This window comes from Onychomys torridus, chromosome 23, assembly GCF_903995425.1.
Source record: "Onychomys torridus chromosome 23, mOncTor1.1, whole genome shotgun sequence".
Classification (NCBI taxonomy): Eukaryota; Metazoa; Chordata; class Mammalia; order Rodentia; family Cricetidae; genus Onychomys; species Onychomys torridus.
The window spans coordinates 22549819-22572397 of NC_050465.1; positions in this window are offsets into that span (position 1 = coordinate 22549819).

Consider the following 22579-nt stretch of genomic DNA (forward strand, 5'->3'; position numbering starts at 1 on the left):
TAAAAAACTTTTTTCTCCTTTTTCTAATTTTGCCTTATTTGGGAGATATGTGAAGGGACGGGGAAATGAATGGGATCAAGATACATGATATAAAAGACACACAGAATAAATAAATTAATTAATTAGTTAAAAAGAATAAAAGTACTGCTTCTCTTCTAGAAGACCCAGATTCAATTTTCAGCACCTACCTGGTGGCTCACAGTGATCTGTAACTCAAACTCAAGGGGATCTGATATTTATATGGCTTCCCTGGGTACCAGGTACACATATGATGTACAGATACACATGAAGATAAAACACCAATATATGTAAAATAACTAAATAAACTGATGGTTTGAAAAAACTAGCCCCCATAAGGAGTGGTCCTATTAGGAAATGTGACCTTGTTAGAGTAGGTGTGATCTTGTTGGAAGAAGTATGGCACTGTGGGGATGGGCTTTGAGGTCTCATATGTGCTCAAGATATCACCCAGTGTCTAAGTTCACTTCCTATTGCCTGTATATGATGTAGAACTCTCAGCTACCTCTCCAGCACCATGTCTGCCTGCATAACACCATACTTCCAGGTGCCATGCTTCCTTCCGTGATGACAATGGACTAAACTGCTGAAACTGTAAGCCACTGACTTTATTAAATGTTTTCCTTTATAAGACTTGCTATGATCATGGTATGTCTTCATAGAAATAGAAACATTAACTAATACATAAACAATATTTTGAAAAATAATTGGAATGATGAATTTTGTGTCACATATCTTTATGACAAAGAGCAAATATTGAGTCTTGAATACAATAAAAATTCATCATATACACTGATTTCTTGACAACTTAGTACCTGACTTCTAATCACAAACCGTATATATCAAAATGCAAAAGGATAATATATATGAATATGGAAGGAAACCCATCAACCAAAAATTCTATACCCAGCAAAACTGTACTTTCAAAACAAATGAGAAATTGAAACATGTCCATTAAAGAAAACTGAACTAGAATTTTGAGTAACAGTGTGCCCCACAAATGAAATAATCTCAATCAAAAATGAGAAAATTCCCAGAGAGCCAGAAGCCACTAGAAGCAACTTCAGAGGAAATAGATTAGACTATTAAAAGATTTTTTTTAAAAAGACTGAATCAATTTATCAAAAGCTGTATCAGAAAGAAAATGCCAAACCAGATGACTTCACTCCTGAATTCTATGAAGCTCTTACAGAATGGATTCCAGTCCTTGGAAACCTCAGGATTAATTTGCCATACATCTGGCATGAAGTTAGTCATGAGGAATCCTCACAACATTTCCCATTTAGTTCCCATAGCCACCCTCTAAGTACAATTGACTGCCATTTTAGAGATGATGAAATAGAAGCTGACAAGTTAACTTCATTATCTCAGTTGACCCCACTAGTAGGCACCGAGTTTGAAGACACAAATCAGTTGAGAAGAATCTGCTAGAAGAGCTGAGGGTCTTGAGTCCTTCCTTCTGACCAGAGAAGAATAGACATAGTGGAAGGTCATGTTGAGATATGACAGAATCAGGGTCTCCGTGCGTCTTCATCAATCAAAATTTGAGACTCAGTCTTGTGCTTGCTAGACGCAAACCCTGGACTTGGTAGGGACAGGGGAAGATAGGCTTGAGAGAGTCTGCAGTAAATCTACTTCTTGTTTTTTCAGGTAGTAAAGATAGACATTCAAAGTTGTCTATCTAGGAAGATTGAGCTTGAAATCTGCAACAAATGGAAGTGTGTCTCAGAGGCACAAAGAAAAAAGTTAATCAGCTTATAACCCATTATAAACCAAGGTACATGCAGTGTAAAGAGGAAGGGAAAAAAATCTCCTATAATTCTGATAGCTGTACATTTTCTGAAAGTCATGCTTTTGAGGTCTATGTTTCTACAAAGACAAACGGAAACAGAGCAGCAACTGGCTATGAGCATGTTCATAGCTGCTTGGATGCTGTGAGCCCAGGCCCATTCTTTTCATGCTCCTATGTGTATCTCCCCAACATCTACAGGAGCCACAGGGCATGGCTACAGGGCAAATCTGTGGTGCTTAATGGATTTCTTTATAATCCTCCCCAAAAGCATGTATTGGTGTTCATCAAACTAAAAGCAAGTAATCTATTCTATATTGATATTTATATTAAAGGTACCACAATGTAGATGATTAAATGATACAAATTTCACAGTGGAAAATTTGTTTTCAGATTTTAATTAGAACCGAAGCAAGCCCATGAATTCTCATTAACCCACATGGATTATCTTGTACCTTATAATGTTAAGAAAGTGCTTTTTCTGTGTCATTCTAAAGGATTCAAGAAAGAAGATAGGAGCATTGAATGGTTTTCTCTCAGAAGGTCCCTGTCTGCAGAGCCTGAGGACAGGCCTGTGCCAGACACAAACACAGCTGCAATCCCCCTCTGAAGGTCATCAGAGATATTCACAAGATGCTGAGGGTGAGACTTCAGAGGGAGCCTTGCTGGATGACCTTAAATTCCCCTAGTACCCTGCTATCCCAGACTATTGCTCCGAAAGAGGCCACACTATGGTGGCTGTGCTCTGGGGGCAGCCAGGGCTCCACACAGAGATTGAACTTGACAGTACTTTGCCGAAAGGGTCCTTTTTTCTGATGCTGAGACCTCAGGCTGTAAGAACTGCTATTTGCTTAGGCAATCTTCAACAGCAATGGGGTTTTCTGACTTGTTCTTTGCTTCTGTCCAAGCCCTTAGAACAGGTACACTTGTGCCAAAACAAGCCAGGCTCCAGCTAATTGAGCATGCACAATTCCCCCAGTTCACCTGAATCACTAGCATTCCTCAGCTGCAGTTCATCCAATGCTCCTGCCCATGGGATGGGGGAGGTGGCTACAGCCTTATCTGGAGTCATAGGCCTGTCCCATGTCCCTATCCTGTAGTAACCTTGGCCTCTGAGCAATACAATGTGTATTTCAGCCTAGGAACAGAGATGGAAGTAGGATTTCTCTCTCTTTATTTTTTTATTTTTATTATTATTACTTTTTTAAATTTTTCTCTAAGCTATCACCAGAAGTCCATAAACAGCCCCTTCATCTAACTGTCCAGAAATCCACAGAAGGAGTCGTGGCATCTGCACCTGCCAGGTGAAGAACCTGAGCAGAGAGGCTAGGCAGCACCTTTTGATCACACAGAGCTGAGTAAGAGAATGAGGGCTCCTGGGGCAGTGGAAGTAGCTCATTGGTAAGATGGTTGTGTGGCAAGCATGAGGACCTGGTTCTAGACCCCACTCCCCACCCCAGCACCCATGTAAAAGCTGCTCATGGCAGTAAGTCTGAAAGTCTAGGGCTGGGCCTCAGAGACGAGCAGATCCCTGGAGCTTGCTGGGTAGCTGATCTAGCATTCTAAAGGAGAACTTGGATCATAAAATAAGATGGAGAGGGAGGAAGACGCCAGATGTGCACACCTATGTGCATACACAGCCGCAGGTGTTCACACACTACACATACACGAACATACACTCACACGCGCACGCACACACGTAATGTAAAAAACAAAAGAATGGAACCCTCTTCTCTCGAGGCCTCAGCAGGTGAGTTTATCCCATCTGTCACCAGAAATGTAAGTCTGGAAGAGTGAACACTCCCATTCCACTGGAGCAGCTCCACAGGGAGGGCTTGGAACTGGTCCTAACAGCGCCCTGAAATCTGATCTCTCGGTCCCCTCACCCCACCTAGGATGCAAATAAACAAGGAAGAAAATATTTCCCCTGGAGTTTGTTGGCTTCCTGTCCCTCCAGACCAAGAGTGTGTGCATAGTTCTCTGCTCCAGACAGTTTTTATAGAAATAAAGGATTTGCTGTGACTCCTTTAGCCAAAGTTAAAATTCCGTTTAAGAATAAAATTGACTTCCTGAAATATATGTATTGGCAGCTGTGGCTACCCAGAGCCTGATCACATTTTACATTTAACATGGCGGTGTTTGCCTTGACAGGCTCTATGCTTTTTCATACATAAATCAACACAGTGATTTTAGAAGAATTCAAATCCATCTTTCATCAGAGCCCCAACTCCAAGCCTGCATCCTGAAGCCAGTGAGGAAGTAACTTCTGAGCTGGTGTCATTTACTGGGGCAAGCGTTATTTACAGCCTTGGACTGTAACACTGCCTGTTGTAAATCCAGACAGGAAATGCCAGGAGGAAAAGCCAGGAATTGGCTTCTGAAAGGAAGCATTCCAATGATAAAATATTTTTTTAAATGTGTATGTGAGTGCGCATGTGTGTGTATGTGTGTGCAGGTACATGTGCATGGCTGGGCAGTGCAAATGTGAGCACCACGTGGGTGTATACCTGTATGTGAGTGCTTTTAGATACATGTGAACTGGCGTGTATAACTAAAAATACTCATACGTGTTTGTGTGCATACATACTTGTGTATATAAGTGTGCATGTGTGCTGTAAGATAGCTGTGCATGTGGTCTCTCACAAGAAGTTTTGTTTTGTTTTACTTTGTTATATCTACTTTCCAGAAGCTTCTAGGGTCTCTGTACCAGCAGCTCAGGCTTGCACACAATGTGCTTCTCTCAGTGGAGCCGGCTGGGACTAGTGGCTGACCAGGTATGTGCCTTTGACAACTAGCGTTTGCTGATCACTTTGCTTCATATATTTTAAGAAATGGGGTCAGCACTCACAGTGCTAAATGTCTCAATCTACACCCTAATTCTCTGGGCACCTTCTTGCCCTCACTTGCAATGCCCACACTGCTGGGAGACTCTGTAGACACTTCTCATTGTACGTTGGTACCACTTATGGAGTGTTGATCATTCCCTTGATGTTTACATGATCTCCTTTCTTGTAGATGTCTGTGTGTGTGGCCAGGTGAGCACACTCCATGGCTTGTAAAGGTCTTCAGGGACATGTGTCAGGGTCTTTCCTCTTCCCCTTTGTGCCAGCCACTTAGAGATGGTGTTCAAGCAGAAGAGAACAGTCCATGTCATCCTTGGCCTGGCTATGCTGAACATGAGCACACTAAGAGCAGGCAGCTAAAGATGAGCCACCAGAGTGGAGGGGAAGGGACCAGTTGAAGGCAGGGGATGAGAGTAGAAAGGGAGATGAGGAACAGGACTGAGGTGGGATGGGATGCCCCTCTCCTGCCTGAGCAGCACCTGTGGGGACTGGCATTTGACTCAGGAAAAGAGGGATGCCCTCATCCCGTCATCAGCCAGCTCCTTCCTTTACCTCCAGGAGAACAGGTTCTTAGTAGAGCACCCTGATCCAGGGAGGAAAGCAAGTCTCAAGTTCTAGTGTGTGGGGCTTATGGAAGCTGCTACAGAAGCCCACAAGTCCACTACTATACCCATTTTCATGGCACAAAGGTAATATTTCAGCTAGATTTTAGTTTTTAAGATCAATGGCCCATAATTTATCCTTACCATAGAGTTAAGTGACTCTTAGCAGCCTTATTTTCTACAACTGGTTGGTTGACTTAAAACAGGGGACTCCAAATCTACTCAGACTCACTATTAAATGTTTCAGACAAACCCAGCAATGCTGAACGGATAGTGTGCTCTGCAGGGGACCATTCCTACAGTGAGGCTAAGAAGGGAGAACAGAGCTAGATGCTGCCGCTCAGCTGCTTCTGTTTGCCTGGCTCCAATGTCAAAACCGCACAAAGAGGTTTTGGGATGCTTCAGAAGTTCCAGGATGCCTTCGTTGGTCATGTTTCCAACTTGCTTTGAAAGGAAGGTTTGGTCTTTTTCTTTCCAGACTATTTCATCTTTTTCTGAAGTGCTTTTTATCATTTATTTTCCAGCACTAGGGACCAAATCCAAGGCTTTAAGGATGCCGGGCAAGTGCTGTCCCATTGAGCTATGTCCCAGGCCTTTTAACAGTTCATGTGTTAAATTGACTGGGCTAAGGGGTGCACAGGCAGTCTATAAAGTATTTCTAGGTGCATCTCTTAGGGTGCTTCAGAAAATGCCATTTTCAAATCAATGGGTTGATAAATATCTCCTCTCCCCAGTGTGGGTGGAACCTTCAAATCCCTGGAAGGTTCAGTTTGAAAGAAAGGAAGAGGAAACACAATTTATTCTTTCTCTGCCTGAGTCTGGTCATCCATCGTCTTTTGTGTCTGGACACCAGGCTCTTGGATGTCAAGCCTCTGTCTTCGTCTCTGGAACCCACAACAGGAGCCTCCACATTTCACCATCACTTCCCAATCACACAACATCCGCCAGGTCCACCAACCCCCAACTCACCTTCCAAGGCCTCCAAGTTGGCTAGCTTACAGATTGTGAGACTTTTTTGGCCTTTATAATCACATGAGTCAGTTCCCACACTAAATCTCCTCATTTATATCTCCCATTTGATCTTTTTCTCTGGAGAACCCTAACTAGCTCTCCTTTTCTGGGCTTTCATATCTAGATTTTCCCATGGTTTGTTCTTTTCCCTAAATGATACACGCATGAGAGAATGCTGTGAGATCTCAGGTTCCTTCTTTGGACAATTAATCTAGTCTAACGTGAGGGCAGAAACGAAGGCCATTTGTCTGTCTCTCTAGAAAATGGAAGATGTCCCTGTCCCCTTTCCTCCATTGCCACCATCCATACTCATCACATGTTGGACCAGTGGACAAGGCCACATTTTCAGGTGAATTGAACTTGGAGATTTTACTAGGGAATGAGAGCCTTCTATTTTTATGGGCAGAAATGAGGGCACTTGGTCACAGAGCATCCTTTGACCCCTTCACCATCTCACTTCTATACACTTACTTTGAATTGCTGTTACACTAATTGGAAAATAATCTAATCTTGGAAATAAGGCATCATTTCTAAAACATACATTTTTTTCTTACACTTACAATTGGCAGCATTTTTTTCCCTTTCTTAGTGTTATATAAAATAACAGTACATCTTGTAGTCAACAGAGATTTAAGGCTGACAGAACACGCTGTGTTCACTCCTATCATTTATCACACGCCTATCTAAGAATTCATCTGTAAGTCCATGCAGTGGCCTTTACTTGATAAATGAATGTGGAAGAAGTATATAACTTAGAGCAGAAAGTGGCAGTTTCTTACCTGGTGTCACTGCTGTGGGATTTGCAGACACTCCCAGGGGCTCCCCTCAGGGGAGGTGCCAGCAGTGAAGGAAGAAGACAGGCACAGCTGGATCCAGACCTTGGTCATTTGTGTGAGGTCTTCCAATGTATTACTCTCTCCTTGTTTCTCAGGTTTATGTTGGCTACACATTACAATCCTGTGTTTTATTGAAATACTGAAGCGCTTTTATGCATTAAAAATCCTGTCGACCTTAGCATCTTTTTCTCTCTTACTAATCAACTGAAAGCAGCCGCCTGGACGTGAAACACACTGGCTGGGCTCTCGATGGGTTACTCAGCATTGTGATGTCAAAGGGTACTTTTGGATGCAGACTGCTTTGGCCTCCAGGAAAACACACTGAACCAGAGGACAGCAGATGAGGGAAGTAGGTGGTGTGTGGGCCTCACACGAGGGATGGGGACATTTCATCCTTCCCCCTTGCTTCTTTCTATGGTGCAGCTGTGATGGATGGCTCCATACTTGGCTGCCCAGAACCTACCCTCAGTTTTTCTGTTATTTCAATGGTTACCCTTCCTTTTATGTCCAGGAGTCATGTGTCATCACGTAAGAGGTGTTTTGAAATGGACACAGTACCCAGGTTGGCGACCAGGAGACATGTTTACCAGAGAAACATTCTCCCTCTGCACCTGAGAAAGCCGGCAAAAGACAAAGGTTCTTTGGACAGTGTAGTTTAGTGCCAGGAGAGCCCATTATCTTCTAAGGCCACATAAATTTTTGCAGAGTGTCCACAACACACAATCAACTCACCCATCATTTTCATAACAAAAAAAATTTTTTTTCATCTTAGCAAAAGCTAGTTGCTTCAAAGCACCTTTTGGAAAATGTCCTGTTCATCAATTAAGGGATAAAATTGGTCAGTCCTAAGAAATAAGCATCATTGGTACATGCCAAAGACGCAGAGAATCTTCTCTGTCATATTTCAAAAGAAATTCAGAGTGACATCGTGTCCTGAAGTGATATATTAGAATTGAAAGGAATATGACACCTCAATATAAAAATGCAAGAAACTGAAGTAATTTATGAAGTGCTAGCGGCCAGCCTCCCATTGACTCAGGCTGTGTGGGCACCAAATTACTTTGGGTGTTTTGGTGAGAAGCTCCAGTATATTGTGTTATGAAATTCCAGGTACACGGTCCAGCAATAAAAAGTGGCCACTGATTCAACTCCAGGGAAGGGTTTGACACAGCCTGAGCTTGGCATCTGTGCAAAACAGCTGTATTTGAGCTGAATCTGGTCTGGAACCGCTGACAGTTGAGTCCATGCGGATCGGTTGGGGGGCTTGCTTTATTACTTGTAATCTTCACACTCATGTAATAAAGAAATAAAGTAATAGCAACACCCAGTGAATTTAGAAGCCTCACAACTCTCATCTCACCCTTGTGTCCATGCTGGCTTTGCTCTAAGGAACAACAAACAGGTAGTTTACACAAAGACGACCCGGTTGCTCGGAACTTGGACTCAGGCTTCTGACTCTTAAGCCCCTAACCTGATTTACTTAACTTGTCCAGATGCATTGGCTCATGCCTTGGGCTTTACCCAGTGAGACCACCATACCATGTGTGGGTACCCTTGCTTCTATTCTCCACATAGTAGTGTATCATTGTAATCCTCTGCCAAAGTGCCTGAAAGGAAAGTCTGCCTATATATCTAAAGCCAGTAAGATTGCTCCAGTGAGCCCCTCCTCTCTACCTGCCCAGGACCTGCCGTCTCCTGCCTCTGTCCCTGTTTGTCTGCAACTGAGGAGCCCTGCCCTATGCAGACAGACAAAGCTTTGGTCAGCTGCTGACAGCTTCTGGCTCTCTTCTTGGAAGACAGATCTCTACCTGCACCTGTGCCTGCACCAAGTTCCTGCACCTTCATCAAACACATGCACCTGCACCAAGCCCCCTGTACCTGCATCAAACACAAGCACCTGCAGCTGCACGAAGCACCTCAACCTGCATCAAACACATGCACCTGAACCAAGCCCCTGCACCTGCACCAAGCCCCTGCACCTGCACCAAATACATGCACCTGCACCAAGCACCTGTGCCTACACCAAGTGCCTGCACCTACCCCTGCACCAGGCACCTCCACCTGCACCTGCCCCTGAACCAGGCACCTCCACCTGCACCTGCCCAGCTGCTCCTGCTCCTGCCCCTGCATCAAGCACCTGTTCTCTTCCCCAGGCACCAGCTCGGCTTTAATCACAGCCCTAGATTTAGCTCTTCTTATGCCACAGGAAACCATCCCAATTCAAGCCCCAGTTACCCTTGCTTGGGAAGAGACTATACCTACTCGAAACTCCTATGTCAAAATTCTGACACCAATACATCAGAATGTGACTGCATTTGAAGACAGGGACTTTGAAGAAGCATTTGAATTAAACTGAGGTCCCCAATACAATGTAACTGGTGTCATTGTAAGAAGAGAGCAGTGGGCCACGGACACCCCAGGGAAGACTATGGAGAGTGCTAACTGCAAGCTAACATGAGGGACCTGGGAATAAACCTTGTCAGCATCTTACTGGCAGACTCTCAGCCTCCCACGGTGAGATAATAAATCCATTTGCTATTTGAGCTGCCCAGCCTGTGGTGCTTTGTTACAGTAATGGGAGCCTGGATTAATACAACCTCAAAGCCCACTTGGATTCCCAGTCATTTTCCAGACCCCGGGTTCCCCCTCTCAATGCCAGTGCCCTTCTGCAAGATGGCGCTGGCTATTTTCTCATGGCTGTGACAAATCCTTGAGAAGCAGCCTGAGGGGAGACAGCTTACTCACAGTCTGAGGTGTGCATTCCATCACAGCAAGGCAGCGGGAGCAGAGGTGACAGCGTGGCTGTCTGACTGGCTTTCTCCTTTTTAAGCAGTCTGAGACTCAGCTGCTGGGAATTTTGCTGGCAACTCACATTTAGGACACATCCTCCTACCTCGGTTAACCTAACCTAGATAATCCTTCACAGGCATGCCCAGAGGCTTGTTACCAGGACAGTCTAGAGACCGTCAAGTTGCCAATGTTAACCATCAGGATGAACAAGGATGTAAACAGTTTTCCTAAATCATCACATGACCACATCAATCTTCTATAACATTCCAATGTGCCTTTCCCACCTATGTAGGGAGCTGAAAAACTTCCTCCTGACTCTTAGGGCTCTCATCTTGTTACCTCTGCCCCCTGGCCTGGCTCCCTCACCTTCCTGTATGAACTTTCCCTTTAGTTCATGGTCAGTCTCCATCTCAATCACCTAAGCCGCCCCTCAACATCCCCTCAGCATACACTTCAGAACCAAGGCCAGTGGCACATAAAAAACATCTTCCCTTAACTCCTCCTCTAAATTACAGAGAAGACATCATTATTCGCCACATGGGACACATCCCATCTGGCCTAATTTTACAGTTATATATGCTCTGGATATAACTTTAGTCACCTGGAGGGCACAAGTCGATATGTTTGTGTTTCTCTTCAATTTATTTTCATTTGGGGTATCCTTTGTACTTCTCGACAGGATGGTTTATACTTGGCAAGGGATGAGTAACCATCGCCAATAAATTAATAAGAACCCAAGACTGGGTTAAAGTTGGTACCCACTTTTCTGCCTTTCATGGTAATAAAATCGTATTTAGAAGAGTCTCATAAAAACAGGCCTTGAACTTGATATTCTCCAGTGGTCCCTATTGGTTTTCCAGAGCCTTTTGCCCTCTTTATTCATCTATCTCCTGTGTCTTACCTGTGGATTCCTTTGTATTTCTTTCTGGTTATAAAGGAGCATGGGATAGAATATTGCTCACTCTCCTCAAGTTCTCGCTTAATTACTTCTGTAATGTATTCATTGCAATATTTGAAGTAAACAGTTCCTGTGGGACCCCATGATTGAGAGTATTCATTTCATCAAGATTGGGAAAATGGATAGCAAACCACTTTTATTGTATGTGTTATTAAGGAAAGCGTACCGTGCTTTATCACTTTTTATTCAGGGAGAATTTCCTTTTGTTTACTGTATTGTGAATAATCCCCTTGACTTCTCCAATGACTGCAGGAAAGCTAGAGTTTGGCAATGCTGCTGGCTAGACAAATACATCACTGCAAATGGACAAATATCACAAGAGGAGCAGGTCTGGGTTTGGAAGGAGAGCAATTAGCTCTAAGCATGAGGCAGTGTGTCAGGTGTTCCTGAATCTGGGCGACAGATAGGGTTGGCTTAATCCAGACATCTGGGACCCATCCCTGCTGCTATCTACCAAAGATGATCTCTTCTGAATTGAGTTCTATTACTCACTCCAGGAGAGTCTTCCAGGGGTAGCTGTGCAGAATCAGTGTGTGTGTGTGTGTGTGTGTGTGTGTGTGTGTGTGTGTGTGTGTGTGTGTTTATTATGAAGTACTAATCTTCTCTTTAAACTTCCTGCATTATGAGGAATTCCGGTGTGTGGATAACATCTGACTCTTGAGGAGAATTACCATAGTGCACAGTAGGTGTGTGGATCAACAGCAGCCTTTTCCTCTGGAAAACTGCTTTCCTCATCTCCCATTGTTCCTCATGGGGACCATAACCACGGTTCCTGCACATCTGGCTTGCCTGCCTGAGAAATCACCACCCCAGCTCTGCTCCCAGTGACGGGTCAGCACTATGCATGTCAGCACTGTGGACCACTGAGAGGCCGTCCCAGGAGTTCTGTGATCTGAGGATGCACTGAGGAGAGACAGGGGTTCCTTTGGTTCTGTACTTGCTCCTCTTGACATGTACCTGGGCAGGAGTGGTCCAGGCCATGTAGTTATCCTTTGTCTGGATGAGAAGGAAAGAAGCCAGCTCATCAAAGTCTGAAAAATCACAAGGGATGGAGGACTGATGAGAACACATTATGGACATCACTGCCAGCCTTCTCTAAGGCCAGCTCTCCTGCTATTCTCCTATTACAGGAGTGGACTTTCCTTGTTTTATTGAGATGTATCTTATACCCTTGAGCTGAAGATGCAGGGGAAGGTTCAGAAGGTCAGGACACAGACCTGCAGAGAGTATTACTTCCCTTCCCTTTGAAGCTCCTGTGCTTGGCTGTGCCAATGTGAAGACCACATCCATTTAGGTTGATGGGACTCAGAAGTATTCACATGTCCTCAGATTCATGTGAGCTGGGCTTTCAGACGATACAGGGGCTGTGTTTGTGGTTCCAGTGTGTAATTTCTACTCCTCAGACAATTTCCTGACACTGTCAGTCTGTCTTCACATCATAGAGCTCACTGGTGGGCTGTGGGGGGCACCACGATAAAGACTCAGCAAGGGCTTCCTGGAAGTGGGGCTCCTTTCTCCTCCTTACAGCTTGGAAGACCGGCTAGAACCTGTGGTCTGATGAAAGTCCTTTTAATGACAAGGTTGTCACTCTATTCACCCTTTAAACTTCTAGAATAGCTGGACATGTTTATTATTTTACAAGAAAGGCCTTCCTTTTGTCCCCTTTATTAACTGTTCCAAGAATTATATAAGGCCTGCCAAAAGTGTAGTCTGTCTCTACAATGAGGTCAGATGAGGGAACACCACTACCATTCCTCCCCAGCATCCCAGAGACCAAGCAACTAGATTATCTACATGACAAACTACAACAAGGCCAGCAGCATCCCACTAATGCTAATGTCCCATGTATCAATCATACCAGTGCTGTGGATGATTGATTGATAAATAAAATGCTGATTGGCCAGAAGCCAGGCAGGAAGCATAGGGAATTCTGGGAAGTGGAAGGCTGAGGCAGGGAGACTCTTCCAGCTGTCGTGATGAGGAGCAGTATGTAAAGTACTGGTAAGCCGCGAGCCACATGGCAAGATATAGATTAATAGAAATGGGTTCATTTAAGATAGAAGAACTAGATAGCTAGAAGCCTGAGCCATTAGGCCAAACAATTTAAATAATATAAGCATCTGTGTGTTTATTTTATAAGTGGGCTGCAGGACTGCTGGGGCTTGGCCGGACCCGGAGAGAAACTCTCCAGCTGCAAATACCTCCAGCTCCCAGCACTGAGATGTGTCTCCTCAATGTGAGGACCACATCCATTCAGATCTGCCCTGAAGGTTCAGCACGGCCATTTCTCAGAAACCCCAGATCAGATCAGACTGACCTGGGGCTATCCAGACTGCTGCTCCAGCTGGTGACCCTCCTGGGGGCTCTCACAGTGAGGACATCACATGGAGATAAATAATTCAAGAAATCAAAGGCATGCCATACCAATCAAGCACATGTTTAACCTTCTGTGATTTCTAATTTTCTTTATATTTATAAACTCATAGGTAGGCAGAGGTGGCTTGTATCTTTAATCTCAGCATTTGGGAGGCATAGGCAGATGGATCTCTGTGAGTTCAAGGCCAACCTGGTCCACAGAGCTAGTTCCAGGACAGCCAGGGCTACACAAAGAAACCCTGTCTCAACAAACAAACAAATAAATAAATAATAAAAATAAACTTGTGAGTTCATACATACTTAAATACTTAAAACAAATTAAAACTTCTAATGAAAAAATAAAGAGATCCAAATTCATTCATATGCAACTGCAATCCAGGCACTCAGGAAACCACACAAGAGAATCATTAGTTCAAGGCCATTCTGTACTACTTGGTGAGTCTGAGACCAGCCTGGACAATGAGGAAATACAGAATTGAGAGGGGGAACGGGGGAGAGAAGAAGTCAGGTAGGGAGAGAGGAAGAGATCCTTCCTCAAGAGTGGGAGAAAGAGGAGGAAGAAGAGGAGAAGGAGGAGGAAAAGGAGGAGAAGGAAGAAGAGGAGGAGACAACAGCAACAGAAAGAAAAAGAAAGGTTAGGCCACAGAGATAGCTACGTTGTTGAAACCATTTTCTCTGCAAGTGTGAGGACTGGAGTTCAAATCCCCAGCATCCAAAGCCAGACATAGCCTGTGTGGCTATAATTTACTGATGAGGATGAGACAGAACTCCTGAGAGCTAGCTCCTGGCTGAAACTGTGAACTTCTAGTTGAGTGAAAAACCCTGCCTTACTCTGGCCTCTGCATGCAGGCACACATGCGCACACATACACACACACATACACTGCATGCATATATATCACTCACATGCACACAATGCACACTCATACCCATGCACACATATGCATCATACACACACATTCACACTTGCACACATACTCACACATAGATCATTCATTCACACACATCACATACATACACCACTCAGGCACATGTACATATATACACACACGCACACTCACACTCAAGATAGAGAGAAGGGGAGAGAAACAGAAAAACCCATCTATGAGAAGTTTTGTTCAGAATCCCAAAAATGAGGTTCTGTGCCTCCATTGTTGGACAGGCATCCTTAGAAGACAGAACTGACAGGGTCACCTAGTCCATCCCTTCTGAGCATCTTGGGGGAAACATAGGATGGATTCTGAACAGCCAAGTCTTCCTTCTGGGATGAATATGAAATTTCACATTTTACAAAGGATATGAGCCTGTACTTCATGAAAAGGAACTTGGCTGCTGTCAGCTGTGAGGACCTTACACCAGAAACATGCCCCTGGTTCTGGGTTTCAGCCCCTGGCTCATACTAGTAAAACTTGGTAGCAATTTCCCCCCTTCACAGTTATGTGTTATACGGCTACTACAAGGATGTTCTAAATCTGGAGTGTGGTGAAGAGATTAACACTTCTCAGGTCAAACTTAAGTCTGGACATCAAGAAATGTAAACAACACAATTTCCCCAGAGGTTCTGGAAACTTCTCTAGCTAATTAACAGTCGACGATGGGCTAGTGCATTGGATAAAGTGATTATTGGATGGAATGTGCCTTTCTGCCTAGATACCTGCACCTTGATATCCACAGGAAAATATGAAGTCCCTTATATAAAACTGTGTAATGTTTACATATGTCCTAGACCCCCTGTGTGTTTTATGTAAGTTCTGAAATACACATAGTATTAGCTACAATATAAATGCTGTGTGAATGACTGGCTGCCATAGTGTACTGTTGGGGATCATGACAAGCAAGAAGTCTGCCCTAACTCAATACAGAGATCCCATTCTAGGTCTTACTACACAGTAAAAGCTCCAACAAAGAGTGAGATGAATGAGCAGGAAGTGAGGACCATCCCAGGTTGGCTAATGCAGAGAAGAATTGGACAGAGGGATTTCCAGGAGCCTCTGAATCTTAGGGGCCACCATCACAGGGAGGCTCTCTTTCAGTCAGGGTGGCTGCTGAGAAGGGACCTACAGTGGCCACCGCCAAAGGCTCACTGACTCTGCAAGCCCTCAGGAGAGTAGATAAGTCTGCAGACTCATTCACATTCTGCAAGAACACAGCTGTGACATCTAGAGGAAGAATCTGGTGGCTCCAGTCCTCACCTTCTATGCATCCAGGGAGTTCCTGTCACTGACGGAAGTTAGCGTGTAGGCAGAGCTCTCCCGACAAGGCTGATAGTGGATGGAGCCAACAAGCGTGTAACCTGGGACATGTAAGGCAAATCACAAGAGGGGATATATGGCCACAGGACACATGCCAGACCATTCCCACCTCACACATCCCAGCATTCTTCCCTCAGCCATCTCCTCCATCCTGTGCTCCAGCCCCATCTCTGCTGGAATCTGACACACACACCCCCAAGGCAGTACCAAGCTGACCTCAGATCGAATGCCCACTCATTTTTATTTTCTCTCCCCAGGACCTGAGCCTACCAGCTCCTTCCACCTTCACCTGTTTCTGAATAAAGTTACTTGCAGAAGTAAACATCCCAACAAAGGAGAAAGGATGCTTACGTGCCAGTGTATTCGATTTTATAACAGAAATACTACTAATGGGCGCCCTTGAGGGTGGAGTAGCTACTTCAGAAATCCATTTCTCCAGTGCCTCATTCATCTCTATTTTGAACAAAAGACACACAAGAACATCCTGCCCTGCCGTTCTCCCTTGCATCTGATTTCTATAGAAAGTGAAATCGCGGTAAGAACGCAGAAGGACACAGGGTCATCGGTGGCTACGAAGAGATGGGCTGAGAACAGCTTACGAGCATCTTCCTGCGAAGAGAGGAAGTTAGTCCTGCCACAAGTGGGACTTCTCATGAAGTTTTATGCCACCCTGGAGAAAAAGGAGAGGAAATGAGTCAACTGGCTCCTCGCTGCCCTCCTGGAGGGGGCCCCACGGAGGAGGCCGGACACTTTTGTTTCAGTGACTCATCTATCTGTTGGGGTGAGGAGCCGCGCTGAGGAGACGGTGACTCAGCTATATTCTGTGCTCCAAACCTATCTTCTGCACCAGGCCCTGTAAAGCCAGGGTGGATGGGGCTCAGGCCACATTCTCCTGGGGCTTCCAGCTTCTCTGGGAGTTCCACCAATGCAACACCTAAGGAGCCCGAGGGGAGGAGCTGGTCTCAACCCCCAGAGCCTATAGGTCTTGGGCTGCTCTGCCGCAGTGGTGACTTGACCCCTTTGCATTTTAGTTGATTTTCTTCTCTCTTTCACTGCTCAGTTTAAAGCTTTATCCATAGTTTAGTTTCCTGTCTGTCTGTCTGTACTGTTTGGGTTCTGTTGAGACAAGATTTCACAGAGCACCGGCTCACTACAGACTCACTGTTGTTGAGGATGGCCTTGATCTCCTGACCCTGCTGCCTCCCACCTGCTGGGATTGCAGGGCCACACGCCTGGCTTAGCTTACAGTTCGTGTGTGTGTGTGTGTGTGTGTGTGTGTGTGTGTCTGTGTGTATGTATGTCTGTGTGTGTGTGTCTGAGTATAATCGTATGTGTGCATGTGTATGTGTCCTATGTGTGTGTGGGAGCCAGAAGTCAACCTTCAGTTTTCTGTCACTGTCCCTCAGTCACTGTCCTCCCTCTCTGTGGAGACAGAGTCTCTCTTTCGACCTGAAGCTCACAGATCCCCTAAACTGTCCGCCTGTGAACACCTGAAATATGTCTGTTTCTTCTTCCTAGCTCTGGGATTATAAAACTGCCACCACGATTGGCTTTTTAAACGTGTACTGGGGACTGACCTCAAATCTTTCTTCCTGCTAGCACACACAGCAGGCACTTTCAGGCTGAACCACTGTCCCTTCTCAGGATACAATCTTCCCAGCACCTTCTCTCTGTCCAGATGGAGGGAAGAGAGCCTGCTGGTCAGCTGGGCGCTGGCTCACACCTCACACCGAGAACTCAGGCAAGTGTGGGAGGCTCTGTGTCTCTGCTAGATGAGCTAATGAACAAACAAATAAGCATGCCAGCGTTCCCTAAGCTGTTTACCCCTGCTGATGTTCTGTGTGTACTCTGCAGGAGGGAACAGAGGAGCTGTCAGCAGTGAGGCAGCAATGGGCCTCAAGCCCACAGCCTGGTCACCTAGATGCCCACCTAACACTCTGGGATGTTTATGTGCTCTACCCAATAGCCCCACTTGCCCCAGACAGGGCAGCAAATAGTCTCTGCACCCCAGGGTGAGCATGCCCTTATGTCTGAAGAAGCCACTCAGTACCACCAGGAGGGACAGCATCTCTGCGGGTGAATACAGCATTTCCGTTGTTTCTGCCACGCTTACACTCTAGAGTCCGCAACTCAGGCGAATCTCAAAACCCTGCTCTTGGAAACAAAGTAGCTGGGGGAGAAGTCTGGCTTCCTATTACCCAGTTGAAGTCACACAGTAGGAAGCAAACGAACCTGATTAAAGAAAATGGAGTACATTTCTGCCTTGGCAGAGAAAAAAAAACATATAAATAAATTTTTAAATGCGCTTGAGAGTGGCCTTTGTTTTGGGTGGCTTCAGGAGCCGGACTCCTGAAGTTAGAGCGCCACCTGCCGTCCTATTACAAAACGGACTGTTGCAAGTGTTTGGACAGATGCCCACAGAGCCACAGTTTTAGACACAAAGGTCTGTGATGATGAGACAGAAAGGCACATGTATGTGACGGTCTGAATCACTTGGCTGACTCTAGACAGGGGGATTTCCCAGGAGTCTGGAATGACTCCAGGGGAGGCACGGCCTTACGCAGCCACAGGCCGCTCCGAGAGGCAGATCTGAAGGGTGCCACACTTTCTAGCAGGACCCTTGGAGGCTGAAACTGGAACTGAGCAGCTAATGTGTGGAAATAAGCAATTATGGCTGCATTATTGGATACAAAAAGCTTCCAGAAACTTTTCTCCATGGAATCGCTGACTCACAGGAGTGTTAATCTTTGAATTCTATGCTTTGTGGACGACTCATAAGGAGCTTTGTGCGTGGGTAAATTTGCTCTCTCACGCACGTCGCTTTAGGGCACTGGAGAGAATAAAGTCTACGGAAAGATAGCATGTCTGTATTGGCGATGCAAGCATCATTTGTTCACGCTCTGCCTGAGCAGAGGCAAACACCTTTCTCTCCCATCCCTAAGGAGAACAAAGCTTTTCTTGGCAAAATTTAAGCACAAGATTAACATACAGATATCCAGAAAAGAAAAAGAAGGCTGAGAGAACGGCTCTGTTGGTAAAGGACCTGAGTGTAAGTCCCATATAAAAAGGCAATCGTGGTAATGCAGGCTTGTAATCCCAGCGCTGGGGAAACAGAGGAGGGTAGATCCTCGGGCACCTTGGCCAGTCAGCCTAGCTTACTTGGCAAGTATTAGTGCAATGAGAGACCTGCCTTAGAGAGAGAGAGAGAGAGAGAGAGAGAGAGAGAGAGAGAGAGAGAGAGAGAGAGAGAGAGGCAGGAAGGATGGCTCAGTAAGAAGACCCAGGGGTTTGATTTCCAGCACTCACCTGACAGTTCACAACTATATGTAACATGTAACTCCAATTCCAGGGGATCCAATGCCCTCTTCTGGGCATCCCTCCAGTATCAGGCACAACTGTGATGCAGAGACATACATGCAGGCAAAACACCCAAATACATGGAATAATAAAACAATAATGATAACAACAGGCAGCATCTGATTGCCATAAGCACACACAAGCATCCATGTGCACTGCACACATATACCAGCACATGATAAAAGAAAACACAGATTTACATGTGTTACTTCAAAGAGCAAAGCATGTCCGGTTAAATTCCCCATTCCCCAAGACCAATTTAGGGTGTATATGTGTGAAGGCTATATCCCACATGATAGAGCTAGAGATGAAAATCCAAAGAGAGGACCAATTAATGAGGGCCAATTCAGAGATCCCAGGAACCAGAGGAGACAGAGTTTGCCTCAGAATGTGTGCTCCTCATAGCTGACCTCAGATAGCTGCTTGGTGGTCTCATGTCTTTCTTCCTCTGCCAATTCATGCCCTCAACCCTCTGGCCCTCAGTTCCTCAGCCCAGAAAGTGTGAGGAAGAACACACTACAGCCACAGGGCTCCTTGCAAAGCCAGAACCCTCAATAATCGAGATATGGTGGCAGGATACATGGTCTCCAACATAATCAACCCTTCTGCTTTTTCCAAGTTTTTACTGTTTCCATTTACTTCCTGTAAAATTTTTGTCACACCTTAGTGGTGGATGTGTGACTCATCACTTGTTCTATTCCCAGTAAAGTCCCCTATGGTGGCCTCATGGATGCATGGCACCTCTCTACCCACCACATAATCCCTCTCAACCCTATTGACTGGCACATGAGCAGAATTGAATGGTCTTTGCAGGGAGACGCCTAAAGACCCTGGGTGCTTCTGAGTCTCTTGTGATTGAATTATGCTCAGTGAAATTTTGATGTCAAGGATATTTCCTCGCACGGTATTTTCCTAAGCAGAATATCTGCATGGCTAAACATGACATTAGTTGACTCACGGTCAAGCCTGCACATCCACATCGTTTATCATAAGAGTAAATGAAATCCAATTTGTTTCTATGCATTTCACTTGGTGAAAACTGAAGCCTTCTGGGAAAGAGAAACACTTTAGGACCTTAAGGTAACTCTCTGAGTTCATTAGAGGATATCAAAGCACATCAGTGATGCTAGCTATCTTCATGATATGAATTACATGGACTGAGCATCATTATACCCCAAACTTTCCTCAAGATCAGCATCATGAGAGAGAAAAAAACAAGTAAGCTGTGGTCCTGGCTTTCTTGGAATACTTCGTTGAACAATTACTAGCTTATTGGTTTAAATAATAAATCTCCTTTCTAAATGAAAAGGAAAAGTTGCTCCTCTGTAATCCTCTCTCCAGAGTTTGTCTACACCATGAATCCAGATTCATCTTTCATCATCAGTAAACTCTATCTGAAATAACACATAGTGTTTATAAAGCAATGGAATGCCACAGACACCTGTAAACACATCACCGAAAGTGCATTCCCTTCCCTGTTGGTTTTCTGTCTTTCCCAGAGAGTGAAAGGTGTGAAAAGGGCAGCTTGCCTGCATTCTTCCCCTGAGGCCTCAGGAAAGAGAATCATAACATAAGCATGCAATGATTATGTTGACTCAGGAGTGGTATTGAACAAACCTACTATTTTATTTTTTAATATTTTTCCTATTTTTTGCATTCTAAGAAAAGTTGGATGGTCCTGGTTCATGAAAAATGATTATTGAAATTTAGAGAGCATCTTAATTACTATGCATGATACATTTATAAAAATGAAACATTTTGTAAGCCATGTCTATCTTCCTAATTCATTCTTTTTCTACTAAATTGGGTGTCTCACATTATTAAACATATCCCTTAGGCAACCACCTTCTACTCTGTAGTCATCCCAGGCTTTCCACAATGAGATGTATAAACTTCAGAAGTCATTAATTGTAACAGATTGGTGCCGGGGCAGTTACGTTAACTGATTACCATGCCACTATTATCAGAGTGCCAGACAAGAGCCAGCATTTTGAATATGTTGATTTTACCTATCCAAAAAGCAAGATTGTTCGGCTGGAAACTTCAGCTCACCTCTGCTTGATCTGGAAAGCCCCATTCCTCTCTCTACAAACCCCACCCTCTCAGAAAATTTCCAACAAAGAAAAGGCACCAGAAAGCCCAGTTCTGCATTCTTGGTGGCTGTGGCAGCTCCTCCCCTGAAGTTGCCAGTAGCCCACGACCCCATGTGGGGAACACATCATCACTCCTCACCTACGGGATATATAAGATCCCTGGTTTAGTTCAGCACGTGACTTCTCTGGCCCCAATTTCTGGGGCTGGAGGACTCACCTGAGAGTTGATTTGCTCAAATAAACCTGTTCTTTTGCTTTTTAAATTCGACTTGATCTGGCTTGCTGTGTGAGTGAAGAAACCTATTATCCCGTTACAGAAAACCTATTAAAGATAAATATTATTCTCATTTTGAAGATAAAGACCCATACCTTAGGCCAGCTTGTTAATAAAACTTGACCCTCAATAAGTGATCCTCAGTAAGTTCCAAATCCAAACTCAGCCATGTCACACATGTGCACACTCTTTATTACATAAGATAGTATCTAACAAAACATGTTATCTTTTCTCAAATAAAACAGATCTCAAAGAATCTTATCTAAATAAGTCAGTACGATTTTTTAATCTATAAATGTATCATTTCTTCCATTAGTTGGTTATTTTGAGATTAACTCATGACTCTGAATAAGTAGGCAGAGCAGGCTGCAGAAGGTAAGGGATGCTGGGTGCTATAACATCATGGGCATGATGAGATCACAGGTGCTGACTTTGGGGTGATATGAGTTTGGGGTATCAGTAGGATGCAATGAGTTCAGGGATGCTGACATAAGGGTCTATGAGTTTAGGGCGATCTGCCTTTAGGAGTACAATGAGTTCAGATATTCGTGTCAAGGATATAATGAGACCAGAGGTGCTAACAGTCAGTTCAAAGTGCTATGACTTAGGGGTACAATAGGCTAAACTGTTATGATATCAGAGCACTGACTTGGGGTGCTATGAACTTGGGTACTGACTTGAGAGGTCTGCAAGCTCAGGGATACTGTGAACTTGTGGAGAAGAGGTCAGTGAGCTCTAGCTGTTGTGAGCTCAGGACAGGGCCACATTAAGACATTTATGAGCTCAGGTATTTCTGCCCTTGGTCCCTGCTTCCTACATAAAATGTCAACAGTGACATAGCCCAACTATGTCGGTATAGAGATCCTGGAACGCAGGCTGGGTTCATGACTGATTTCATATTCTTTCTTTTTATTTTTTAATTATTGGTGGGTTTTGTTGTTGTTGTTTTGTTTTGTTTTGTTTTATTGTTTTTGAGACAAGTTCTCACTGCAAAGCCTGGAACTGGCCTTGAACTTAGAATCCTGCCTCACTCTTCCCAGAGCTGGGATTATAGGTGTAAAATTACAAGTTAATTTACATTTACCTTTCAAAACTATGGCAGTGTGTCTGCTGTGCCTAATGTGCAAGTCAGCACTGGATGGAGGTCACACAAATGTGGCTTTCCTGTCTCCTGAACTCTCACAATCAGAAGTTTTTCATCTAAACCCTTCACCCATGAGAGTAAATATCTTTGGAAGAATTAACCTTGATTTAGTACCTTCTGTGGAATTTGTACAGACAAGCTAGCTAAGACCCACGTCTGTGGCCTCTGGTGAAGAGGGGGAAGGCAGGGTAGAGGATGAGCTGGGGGCAGGGACTGTTCTGGCCATACAACCCTTGG